The sequence below is a fragment of the Rhinatrema bivittatum genome, chromosome 4 (assembly GCF_901001135.1).
Source record: "Rhinatrema bivittatum chromosome 4, aRhiBiv1.1, whole genome shotgun sequence".
NCBI classification, from domain to species: domain Eukaryota; kingdom Metazoa; phylum Chordata; class Amphibia; order Gymnophiona; family Rhinatrematidae; genus Rhinatrema; species Rhinatrema bivittatum.
In genome coordinates this window covers 85,561,921-85,575,063 of record NC_042618.1, presented here as the reverse complement: position 1 = coordinate 85,575,063, position 13,143 = coordinate 85,561,921, and the positions used below count along the sequence as shown (strand labels likewise).

Below are 13,143 nucleotides of genomic sequence, written 5' to 3'. Positions count from 1 at the left end.
CTGGGGACCCCACAGCCAATTGAGTTTTCAAGATATCCACAATGAATATGCATGAGATAAATTTGCATACCATGGAGACTCTGTATATGCAAATTTATCTCATGCATATTCATTGTGGATCTCCTGAAAACCTGACTGACTGTGGTGTCCCCAGGAGAGCTTGGGAAGTCCTTGCCAGGTTCTTGTGGCCTGGTTTGGCCTCTGTTGGAAACAGGATGCTGGGCTCGATGGACCCTGGTCTGACCCAGTATGGCATTTTCTTATGTTCTTAGATAAAGAGCACACAGATAGGAATGACCCTACACTGCCTGTATCTTTCTAAAAGCAAAAAAGTTAATTATTTTATGTATAATACAGTTTAAAGAGAGACAGGAAATGAATACTTCCATTAATTTATCTACAAGATAGCACATTCAAAAAACAAGATTCTTTAAGTTCATCATTAGAGCTCTGCCTGCTGGAAATAATTTTCTAAAAAAATTTTTTTAACTATATGTTTATTGCATTTTAATATTCAACAAAGCAAAAAATACTTCAATATAGAAACACTGCTGGAAATATTCCACAAATAAAAAATAACCTTCAAATCTAAACAGTGCACAAATAAGAGGAGGGGGCAGAAAAGAGGAGAATAAGAAGAAACTAACAATATAAACAGCACTGCATGAGGTTTGTACTAGCTTCCTGAAATTATACACATTAGACCGATTCTGAAACTGAAGTTAATAAACTAGGATCATTAATCAAATGTTTGGAATCAATGTTCCACGCTGATCAGGGGCAAAAATGAATTCTGATGAAATTTGACCACACATTTACAGGGATAATGAGAAATTACATGGAAATGTTTCTATTGCAGAATGTAACATAGTACATAGAACAGAGGTATCCGGTTGCTATGGAGAAAAGCAGCTGAAGTGCCGTTTTGAAACTTTGGTTCTGACTGAGCTTCCCCAGCAGAAGAAACAGTTACAATCAGAGGGGGAGGGTGCTGTGTTTGAATTAACCCAAAAAACTGATTCTTATACAAAGCTCTATAATCATACATGTATGTATCACCAGCTTAGCTCTGCTTATTAATACTGATACAAAGTAGTCAACTTTATTCCTATACATTTTTAGTATAAACAATAGTTTTCTTGTAAATATCTTGGTACTTTTCTCTAATGAAGACAGATTAATCCATGACCAGTGGGTTATGCACCTCTACCTACAGATGGAGACGGAGCAAAGCTGACGTCACGGTATACATACCCCTGCTCTAACGTCAGCCCACCAGTATTGACTGCAAAAGCCAACTGTGAACAAACTAACCATGCTTGATTAATACCATTAACAGACAGCCACTCAAGCACTCAGCCAACAGGAAACACCGAGCTCAAAGAAAAAGTGTAACATCGTTAATCTAGAGAATGAAACTGACACCAGCTACCCCTGGAAACGCACCCACTCAGGAGGACAATAGAACCTCAAACCGGCAGCCAAGAGTGGGAAGGTGGATTAACCTGTCTTCACTAGAGAAAAGGAGATTATCAGGTAAGTAGTAATTTCTCATTTCTCAGTATTCAGACAGATTAATCCACAACCAGTGAGATGTACCCAAGCTACTCCCGAAGAAGGCAGGAGGCTGCCCGCAGTCAGACCAACAATGCACGTGAGAAGGCTGCTTCCTCTCGGGCCTGCACATCCAGACGGTAATACTTGGAAAAAGTGAGTAAGGAGGACCACGTCGCCGCTCAACAAATTTTGACAGGAGACAACAATCGAAGCTCCACCCATGACACTGCATAAGCCCTAGTGAAACGAGCCCTAACCTGTTTAAGTAACGGCTGCCAGCATTCACATACGCGGCTGTGATAACCTCCATAATCCAAAAGGCTACTGTAGCCTGCAACGCCGGCTCACCCTGTTTACCCCCACCGTGGAGTTCAAACAGCCAGTCAGACCTTCCTAAGATGTCTAGAACCCTCCAAATACCTCAAGAGATGTCGCTTGACATTCAAGGTCCGCAACAGACAATATTCATGTACATCTCTCTGTCCAGTGTTGGCAGGGAAATAGACTGATTTGCGAGAAAGTCCAAAACAACTTTTGGCAAAAAAGACGGAACAGTTCGCAGCTGGACCGCCCCTGAGTCACTCACAGGAACAGTTCCTGGCAAGAAAGAGCTTGCAGTTTGAAAACTATGCGCAGAAAAAATTGCCACAAGAAAACAGTCTTCAAGGTAAGTAACCTCAAGGAGAGGCTACACAGTGGTCGAAAGGTGAGACCCGCCAGAAAATCCAGAACCAGATTAAGGCTCCACACAAAGGCACTGGCAGCCACAAGGGAGGACAAAGATGCTTCACCCCTCTTTCAACAACTAGACCACATTTAGATGGGCTATGAAGGGTCCACCATTCACCTGACCCTGGAAACAGGTAAGAGCAGGCAACTGTACATTCAAGGAGGGTCAAGCCTTTAATCAACCCATCCTGCAAGAAGTCCAAAATGAGAGGGATCTTAACCGAAAGAGGATGAACACCTCATTCCTAACACCAAGCCTCAAACACTCGCCAAACCCGAACACAGGCTAAGGAAATGAACATAAGAATATGAGATTTGCCATACTGTGTCAGACCAAATATCCATTAAGCCCAGTATCCTGTTTCCAACAGTGGCCAATCCAAGTCACAAGTACCTGGCAAGTACCCAAACATTAAATAAATTTCAAGCTACTATTGCTTATTAATTAATAGCAGTTTATGGATTTTTCCTCTAGAAATGTATCCAAACCTTTTTTAAACCCAGTTACACTAACTGATGTAGCCACATCCTCTGGCAATGAATTCCAAAGCTTAACTATGCACTGAGTGAAAAATAATTTTCTTCGATTTTAAATGAGCTACATGCTAACTTCATGGAGTGCCCCCAGTCCTTCTATTATCTGAGAGAGTAAATAACCGATTTACATTAACTTGTTAAAGTCCTTTCATGATTTTGTAGACTTCTATCATATTCCCCTCCCCCGAGTCTTTTCTTCTCCAAACTGAACAGCCCTAACTTCTTTAGCCTTTCCTCATAGGGCAACCATTCCATTTCCCTTATCATTTTAAGAACAAGCCATACTGGGTCAGATCAAGGGTCCATCAAGCCCAGCATCCTGTTTCCAACATTGCTGCAATGCTGCTTGCAGACTAGGCCCACAGCAGCCTCTCACCTTGCAGAGGGGCCCGGAGGCCGCTGCTGCCATCACTGTCCATTCCCTAGCGGCATGGAGGACACCGCCATCACCGCCGCTGCCCGGGTCTCCATGCGGCCTGGAGGTCGCAGACATCGCCTGCCCTCTTCGCGGCCTGTGGGCCACCCCTGAACCAGCCACTCTCGCTGCTGCCTGGAGGCCGCCACTGACCAGGACTCCTTGTGCAGCCTGGAGGCCATCACCAGCGCCATCCCTTTCACGGCCAGGAGGCCACCGCTGACCGGGTCCTCTTCTTGTGGCAGGGAGCCGCCATCAATCTTCAATCTTCTCACATAGAGCGCTTCTGACGTCGGGGCCTGCTTCTTCCTCGCAGCATGGACACCTTTCTCCAAGGTCCTGCTTCCTTCCTAGGTGCGCGGCCGCAGCTCTCTTCACTATTTAAAGGGCTCGTGGTGGGCAGTCCTTCCTGAGGCGTCTCCTCTTCTGCCCTATAGAGAGGGCCTTCTGTAAGTCCGTTGTCACCTTTGCAAGGAGCTAGTCAGCTCCTGGATTCTCCATTTCAGCTCTTCTATCCAGGAGACCTCCATGATCCTTCCTCGCTTCTTCAAGGCACCCCGTTCTTCGTGAGAATTCCCTTGTCTTCATCTGTGGTTCCTGATCCTTCATCTTCGTTCCATGTCCTGGTCTCTCGTCAGTTCCTGCGCCCTCATCTGTCCTGTCTTCAAGATGTTCCAGTCTTCGGATGTTCCTAGTCCTGATGTCCCTGGTCCAGAAGTACCCAATGTTCCATGCTTCGTGTTCCAGACGTCCCTGATGTCCTCATCTCCAGAGGTTCCTGATGTCCAGATGTCCTAGAAGTCCAGACACACTGATGTCCAGAGTGCAAGCCTCCGGAAGACCCTTGTTTTTAATGTTCCAAGTTCTGATCCTGATGTCCTATGTTCCAGTCCTGATCCTGATTTATCTGCTAGTTTCTAGCTCCAGGTACAAGCCTTGCTTCGCCTGCCGGATCTCGCCTCCAGCTGACTTTCCTGGGAGTAAATCCATATTGATCCGGCGTCTGTTACCTGTGACTGGAGTCCTCTTCTGGCTAGATCCTTCTTCGAGCGCTGCCCAGATTCCTCCTTTGTCCTGAGTCTCAGTCCTGCGCATGACCCGCTCTCTGCGTGGTGTGTGACCATTCTCTTCAGGTTGTGTAGGGCATGCAGCGGGTCAGGGTGGTCCATCATCAGCCCACAAGGGGCTGTGTAGGGCACCCTGAGGGGCAGTGCCAGCCTAAGTCTCCAATTGTCTTCATCTTGTTCCTGTTCTAGTTCCATCATCTCGTCCGAGTTCCAAGCATTCTCATCTCGTCCGAGTTCCTGTCTTATTCCAAGTTCCAGTACCATCGCCTGTCCTCGACCTCTGTCCATCTTGTCGCATCTGCCGTTCCCAAGCAGCAGGTCCGAAAGGGCTATCGAGTGGCTGGAGGGCTACCCCAGAGACCAGAATTGCGTTGCTGAGTCTCTCCCGGTGCGTGCAGGTTCGGTAGAGGTCAGGGCTCTGGTGATCAGCCTATCCGCCCATGCTTGAACACATCTTACATAGAAACATAGAAATGACGGCAGAAGAAGACCAAACGGCCCCATCCAGTCTGCCCAGCAAGCTTCACACATTTTTTCTCTCATACTTATCTGTTTCTCTTAGCTCTTGGTTCTATTTACCTTCCTCCCCCACCATTGAAATATCTAGCTTGATTAGTTAGGGGTAGTAACCGCCGCAATAAGCAAGCTACACCCATGCTTATTTGTTTTACCCAGACTATGTTATACAGTCCTTATTGGTTGTTTTTCTTCTCCCCTGCTGTTGAAGCAGGGAGCTATGCTGGAAATGCAGGGAGCTATGCTGGAAATGCGTGATGTATCAGTCTTCTCCCATGCCGTTGAAGGAGAGAGCCATGCTGGATATGCATCGAAAGTGAAGTATCAGACACATTTGGTTGGGGTAGTAACCGCCGTAACAAGCCAGCTACTCCCCGCTTTGTGAGTGCGAACCCTTTTTTCTTCTCCCCTGTCGTTGAAGCAGAGAACTATGCTGTATATGCATTGAAGGTGAAGTATCAGGCTTATTTGGTTTGGGGTAGTAACCGCCGTAACAAGCCAGCTACTCCCCTCTTTGTGAGTGTAAATCCATTTTTCCACATTTCCTCTTGCTGTTGAAGCTTAGAGCGATGTTGGAGTCACAGTAAGCATGTGTATGTTTATTGAATAAGGGTATTGTCTCCAGGCAGTAGCTGTCATTCTGGTGAGTCACCCACTCTTCATTGGCGGCCTCTTGACTTTATGGATCCACAGTGTTTATCCCACGCCCCTTTGAAGTCCTTCACAGTTCTGGTCTTCACCACATCCTCCGGAAGGGCATTCCAGGCGTCCACCACCCTCTCCGTGAAGAAATACTTCCTGACATTGGTTCTGAATCTTCCTCCCTGGAGCTTCAAATCGTGACCCCTGGTTCTGCTGATTTTTTTCCTACGGAACAGGTTTGTCGTTGTCTTTGGATCATTAAAACCTTTCAAGTATCTGAAAGTCTGTATCATATCACCTCTGCTCCTCCTTTCCTCCAGGGTGTACATATTTAGATTCTTCAATCTCTCCTCGTACGTCATGCGATGAAGATCCTCCACCTTCCTGGTCGCCCTTCTCTGTACCGCTTCCATCTTGTCTTTGTCTTTTTGTAGATACGGTCTCCAGAACTGAACACAGTACTCCAGGTGAGGCCTCACCAAGGACCTGTACAAGGGAATAATCACTTCCCTTTTCTTACTCGATATTCCTCTCTCTATGCAGCCCAGCATTCTTCTGGCTTTTGCTATCGCCTTGTTGCATTGTTTCGCAGACTTCATATCATTAGACACTATCACCCCAAGGTCCCTCTCCTGCTCCGTGCACATCAGCTTTTCCCCCCCCATCGAATACAGTTCATTCGGATTTCCACTCCCCATATGCATGACTTTGCACTTCTTGGCATTGAATCTGAGCTGCCATATCTTCGACCACTCTTCCAGTTTCCTTAGATCCCATCTCATTCTCTCCACTCCTTCCGGCGTGTCCACTCTGTTGCTGATCTTCGTGTCATCCGCAAAAAGACAAACCTTACCTTCTATCCCGTCCGCAATGTCGCTCACAAAGATATTGAACAGGACCGGTCCCAACACCGATCCTTGCGGTACACCACTTAAAACCGCTCTCTCTTCAGAGAAGGTTCCATTTACCATCACACATTGTCTTCTGTCTGTCAGCCAATTTGCAATCCAGTTCACCACCTCGGCCCTCACTCCTAAGCTTCTGGTTTTATTCACCAGTCTCCTGTGTGGAACCGTATCAAAAGCTTTGCTGAAATCCAAGTATATGATATCAAGCGCTCTTCCTCGATCCAATTCCTTGGTTACCCAGTCAAAAAAGTTAATCAGATTTGTCTGACAGGATCTTCCCCTGGTGAATCCATGTTGCCTCTGGTCCATCAATTCTCCGGACTGTAGATAGTTCACTATTCTCTCTTTCAGCAGTGACTCCATTACTTTTCCCACCACCGAAGTGAGGCTAACCGGTCTGTAGTTGCCAGCCTCCTCCCTGTTCCCACTCTTGTGAAGCGGGACCACCACCGCTCTTCTCCAATCACTTGGCACCACTCCCGTTTCTAGGGATCTATTGAACAGGTCACACAGCGGAGCTGCCAGAACATCTCTGAGCTCCCTCAATATCCTTGGATGAATCCCATCAGGCCCCATGGCTTTGTCCACTTTCAGGTTCTTTAGCTCTTCCCACACATTTTCTACTGTAAAAGGATTTATATCCATTCCACTTCCCTCCAGTTTCTTGTTGTGTAGAGATGGTCCTTCTCCAGGGTCTTCTTTAGTGAACACAGAGCTGAAGTATTCGTTTAATATTTCTGCCATTTCTTCGTCTCTCTCCACACATTGATCATTACCACCTTTCAATTTCACTATACCACTTTGGACCTTTCTCTTTTCGCTGATGTATCTGAAAAATGTTTTGTCACCATTTTTTATCTCCTTGGCAATCCTCTCTCTGTTTGACTCTTTGCCAACTTGATTAATTTCTTTGTCTCCCTCAGTTGATACAAATATTCTTCTTTGTGCTCCTCCCTTTGGGATCTTTTATATTTCTTGAATGCTGTTCTTTTAGCTTTAATTTTGTCAGCCACCTCCTTTGAGAACCAGATAGGTTTCAATTTTCTTTTGCTTTTCTTTACATTTCTAACATATAGAGCAGTTGCCTTGGTGATTGCTCCTTTTAGATTGATCCACATCTCTCTCGTTCTCCCATCCTTTAAGTTCTTCCTCCAGGTACTTCCCCATTTCCTCAAAGTCTGTGTTTTTGAACTGTAAAACTCGGGTCTTTGTGGTTCTTTTCCCTATTCTTTTAGTGATATTAAACCATACCGTTTGATGATCACTGGTGCTGAGGTGGGTGCCCACCTGGACATCGGAGACATTATCTCCATTAGTGAGCACTAAGTCGAGTATAGCTCCTTCTCTTGTGGGTTCCAACACCATTTGTTTGAACAAAGATACTTGCATGGCATCCACTATCGCTCTACTATTTTTAGATTCTGCAGATGGGATTTTCCAGTCTACATCTGGCATATTAAAGTCACCCACGATTACCACTTCTCCCTTCTTACCTATCTTATGGATGTCTTCAACCAGATCTCTGTCCAGCTCTTCCTTTTGGTTTGGAGGCCTGTAAACCACTCCAATATAAATGGACGCTCCGTCATCTTTTTTTAGGTCGACCCATAGAGCTTCTTCCTTACCCCAACTTCCTTGTAGCTCAGATGCTTGGATGTTGTTTCTAACATAAAGAGCCACACCTCCCCCTTTTCTATCCTCTCTGTCCTTCCTTAACAAGTTGTAGCCTGGTATTGTTGTATCCCATTCATGAGATTCTGTGAACCATGTCTCTGTGATAGCAACAATGTCCAATTCTGCCTCAGCCATTAGGGCCTGCATCTTGCCTGCCTCGGCGCTTCCTCGGAGCCCCTCTGCAGTCGCGCCGTGGTCCAAGGGCACACCAATCTCCCCGCAATAGAGACCGCTCCCTAGCGCTCCCGCAAAAAACAGTGGCCAATCCAGGCCATAAGAACCTGGCAAGTACCCAAAAATAAGTCTATCCCATGTTACTGTTGCTAGTAATAGCAGTGGCTATTTTCAGCTTGAAGAAGAGACGACTGAGGGGGGGATATGATAGAGATGTTTAAAATCATGAGAGGTCTAGAACGGGTAGATGTGAATCGGTTATTTACTCTTTCGGATAGTACAGGGGTCGGGGACCCATGGCTCGCGAGCCAGATATGGCTCTTTTGAGGGCTGCATCTGGCTCGCAGATAGTCGCCACACTTTCCCACTGACCCAGCTGCTCCCCGGTCCTCCTCCGCCCGGGCTTAAAATGCTGTCAGCCCGGGCGGAACGCGGCAGGACAGCTGGAGTCAGCGGCACCGGCTGCTCTCTTCTTCCCACCCCCCCCCCCCCCCCCCGCGGCCCGGAAGAGGAAGTGGAGAGTATCGGGTGCGTGCGCGGCAAGAAGAGGCCACGCTAGTGCGCTCGGCATCGGCCCGAAGAAAAGAAGACTGCAGCGCGGCTCGGAGGAAAATGAAGAGGTTCAACCGCGGCCGATGGGCCTCCGCCTCCGCGAGGGCTGAAAATGAAGAGGTTAGCGTTGGGAGGAGGCTGCTGCTGCGAGTTCCCGGGGTGGGGGTGGGGGTGGGGGAGAGAGTGAATGAGCGAGCAAGCTGTGTTTGCTCGCTCATTCACTCTCTCTCTCCCCCACCCCGGGAACTCGCGGCAGCAGCAGCCTCCTCCCAACGCTAACCTCTTCATTTTCAGCCCTCGCGGAGGCGGAGGCCCATCAGCCGCGGTTGAACCTCTTCATTTTCCTCCGAGCCGCGCTGCAGTCTTCTTTTCTTCGGGCCGATGCCGAACGCACTAGCGTGGCCTCTTCTTGCCGCGCAGGCACCCGATACTCTCCACTTCCTCTTCCGGGCCGTGGGGGTGTGTGTGTGAGAGAGAGAGAGATTGCATGTATGAGAATGATTGAGAGCCTGTACATGTGAAAGAGAGTATGTCTGTGATTGAGAGCCTGCCTGTGAGAGAGAAAGAGAGAGCATGAATAGTTTGCCATTGGGAACCTGTATGTGTAAGTTTGTGATTGAAAACCTGTTTGTGTGAAAGAGTATGTGTGTATGATTGAGATCCTTTGTGTGTGAGAGAAATCATGTGTATATATGATTAAGAGCCTGTGTGTATAAGTAAGAGAGAGATCATGTGTGTCTGTGTGTGATTGAGAGCTGGTTTAGGTGATGGAGCATGTGAGTATGTGATTGAGAGCCTGTGTTTAAATGAGAGAGAGAGAGGACATGTTTGTAAGCATGTGAATGAGAGTCTGTGTGTGAGAGAAAAAGACAGCATGTATTTATGTGATTGAAAGCCTGTGTGTGTGTGTGTGTGTGTGTGTAAGCGTGAAAAGATAGACAGCATGTGTGTAAATGTGTAATTAAGAGCCTATATAAGTGAGAGAGAAAAAACATGTGTATATGTGAGTACTGAGAGCATGTGTGTATAGGTGTGTCATTGAGAGCCAGTGTGAGAGAGAGCGCTGGTATGTGACTGAGAGAGGAGAAAGTTCCAAGCAAACCACCCTCCTCCTGCTAATTCAGAACAATCTCAGGACACCTGGATATCAAACATGCCCAGGTATGCAGAGCAAAAAAATTTTTGTATCCTTATTATTTTTCATTACTGGGTCTTTGTGTCTGCTATTTTGAAATATTTTGTTGGTATCTGGAAATGTTTTATATGCATTTTTAATTATTGGATATTCCACTCATCAGCTGTTTCGAAATATGTTCTTTTTGTTAGTACAGTTTTACTGCTGATGATTTTATATTTCTTGATTTGTTTTATAAGGATGGGTGATGTTTCTTTTTTTCCTTTGTTACACTGCATACAGAGACTCTGGCTTGTTGCAGTTTCCAATTCATTTTTTTCTGCATGCTTCTTGTTATGCGTTTTGGTCTCTTTATTCTATGTTAGGTGAGGGTCAGCACGTGATTCAGGTGAGGTTTTCTGCTGGCGTGTAGTTTCTGTGTAGGACTCTATAGCAGCCTGACTTGGTCCGTTTTCCTAATAGGAGATGTATTGGTGTCTTAAGGCCTGGTGTAATATTTTCAGAGACTTATTGTACTTTAAAAGTGTGATCTTACATAAAATGCACACATTTACTTGTATTTAGTTTTAAACATATTGTATGGCTCTCATGGAATTACATTTTAAAATATGTGGCGTTTATGGCTCTCTCAGCCAAAAAGGTTCCTGACCCCTGCCCTAACTAATTAAGCTAGATATTTCACTTAGATGCAGCTCCATCACTGCTCTCCTCATTAATTGTGGGGGTGGAAGGGAAATAGAACCAAAAGGTTACTAAGAGCCAAGAGTAACAGATAAGTATGAGAAAAAAAAAAAAGTGCGAAACGTACTGGGCAGACTGGATGGGCCGTTTGGTCTTCTTCTGCGGTCATTTCTATTATTTATTTATTTATTTACGGGTTTTTTATATACCGGGGCACGTAAGTAACATCACCTCGGTTTACATTCAAACATTAATTCAGCATATTGCTTTACATTATAACATTAAAACTGAAAGAATACAAATCCATGTAAAAACTTTGTATAATGAGAATAAATATCAGAATATGAGTGTCTGTGGGATTAAACTAGAACGCAAAGCAAAGGACTCAGTTCAAGAATAGTAGGCTTTTTTGTATAGCCAGGTTTTTAAGTTTTGTTTAAATTTTTTGTAGCAATATTCCTGTCATAATTCTGATGGCATGGTGTTCCATAGTCTGGATCCAGCAATGATGAAAGAACGTTCTTTTGTAGTGGACAGATTAGTCAGGTTGGGTGTAGGGATCTTCAGTTTAGCTAAATGCTGGAATCTGGTTGGGCGGATTGATGTTTTGAATTGAAGGTGATCAGAGAACCAGTTCATATCTCTGTTGTGGGTGGCTTTATGAATCAGCGTCAAGGATTTATATATTATTCTGGATGCCACGGGTAGCCAGTGTAATGATTGAAGCGCTGGAGTGATGTGCTCATGGCGGCTTGTGTCAGTGATGATTTCTATGTAACATTGTGTAACTATAGCATGGGCTATTTTTCCCTATATGCATCACCTTGCACTTATCCACATTTAATTTCATCTGCCATTTGGATGCCCAATTTTCCAGTCTCACAAGGTCTTCCTGCAATTTATCACAATCAGCTTGTGATTTAACTACTCTGAATAATTTTGTATTATCTGCAAATTTGATTACCTCACTCATCGTATTTCTTTCCAGATCATTTATAAATATATTTATATTAAATGTAAACTGGTTTGATGTGATACCTGTCATGAAAGCCGGTATAGAAAAATAGTAAATAAATAAAATAAATATTGAAAAGCATGGGTCCCAGTACAGATCCCAAAGTTAAGGGTAACATCAAGTGTGTTAATCCATTCCATAATTAGATTAAGTCATGTTCTAATGCCAGAAAAAATACAAAAATCATCTATAAAATGTTTCCAGACCACTATCTCACTCCAAAAACTGGAGATATATATATGTTGGCATACAAAATTGGCTACATATAAATAAGCCACCAATGGAGCCTTATATGACTCCATCACGGTGCCCTTGACTTGATGAAAATCTGTCCTCAAATTGAAAAAAACGGGTTTTTTTAGCACTATAGATGCCAACTGGATCAAAAATTCCCTCTTTTTCTCTGTTATATCTAATCCCGACAGTACCCTTTTAACAATTTGGATTGCTGAATCGTGTGGTATATTAGTATATAGTGAAGCAATGTCCCCTGTAACTAACCATCAGTCTTGTTCCACCGTCTGTATCAACATCAAAGATCTAATAAAGTCTGCCGAATCTTTGATATAAGAAGGAATTTGCATAATACTTGGTTGTAATAGATAATCCAAATATTTGGAAACTGGTTCAAACATAGATCTCAATCCTGACACAAGAAGTCTACCCGGAGGGGAAACTAGATTCTTATGGATGTACCTCATATAGATATTCTCCCAGCTTATTATCAATAACCTTTTAATGACATCCTGTATTAATTCATAGATTTCTAACTGTATACCCTCCGTTGGATCTACTGACATAGAATGATAAAAATGTTTGTCTGCCAATTAATTGATGATGGATCTCACCTATATACTGGGATCTATCCGTTACAACCGTTGCTCCCCCTTTATCAGCTGGTCTGATAATTTCAGATTCATTTTTCAATGTTTTAAGGGCCAACCTTTCCTCCCTAGTGATATTATGAAACCATATATGTTTGTCTTTTCCAGTTCAAATCGATCCTTCAGTACTAACTGTTCAAACACTGTGATAAAGGGATCTTGAGGGTCAGGTGGGACCCATTCTGAACAACATACAAAATTTGACTGGTGTGACAATTTGTTCATTTTTCGCAAAGAATTTAGTAATTTTCTATTGGTGAAATAATTTAAATAAATCAATAAGTGGGATAACATTTTACAGTAGGAGCAAAAGGAAATTTGGGACAATATCAATGTGGCTCATGAAGTATTTGTCCATATGTTTATGAGACAGACATTACAAATTCCTTCTACAGGACATATATTTTTTTTCCCCAGTAGATTTGATTGCCATACATCGCAGGCTTTATATGCCATTTTTTGTCCATGCAGGTTGATATATATAGGCCAGACAAGACGTTCTATGAGAATAGTCGAAATTTGTGAGCAGTGAATCATATTAGAAAAAGTAATGACTATAATTGAAAAAATATTTGTACTATGGCTCTTAGTGATATATATCATGCAATATGTTGTTTTTATAGATGAATACATCCAGTTAAAGTCTGTTCCCTTTAA

The 13,143-nt window shown here is 44.1% G+C and overlaps 1 protein-coding gene across 3 annotated transcripts in view; it reads right to left on the bottom strand.

The window, feature by feature from the left end:
• ABCD4 (ATP binding cassette subfamily D member 4) overlaps positions 1-13,143 on the bottom strand; it is a 272,156-nt gene that overhangs the window by 227,665 nt on the left and 31,348 nt on the right. The window lies entirely within an intron of this gene.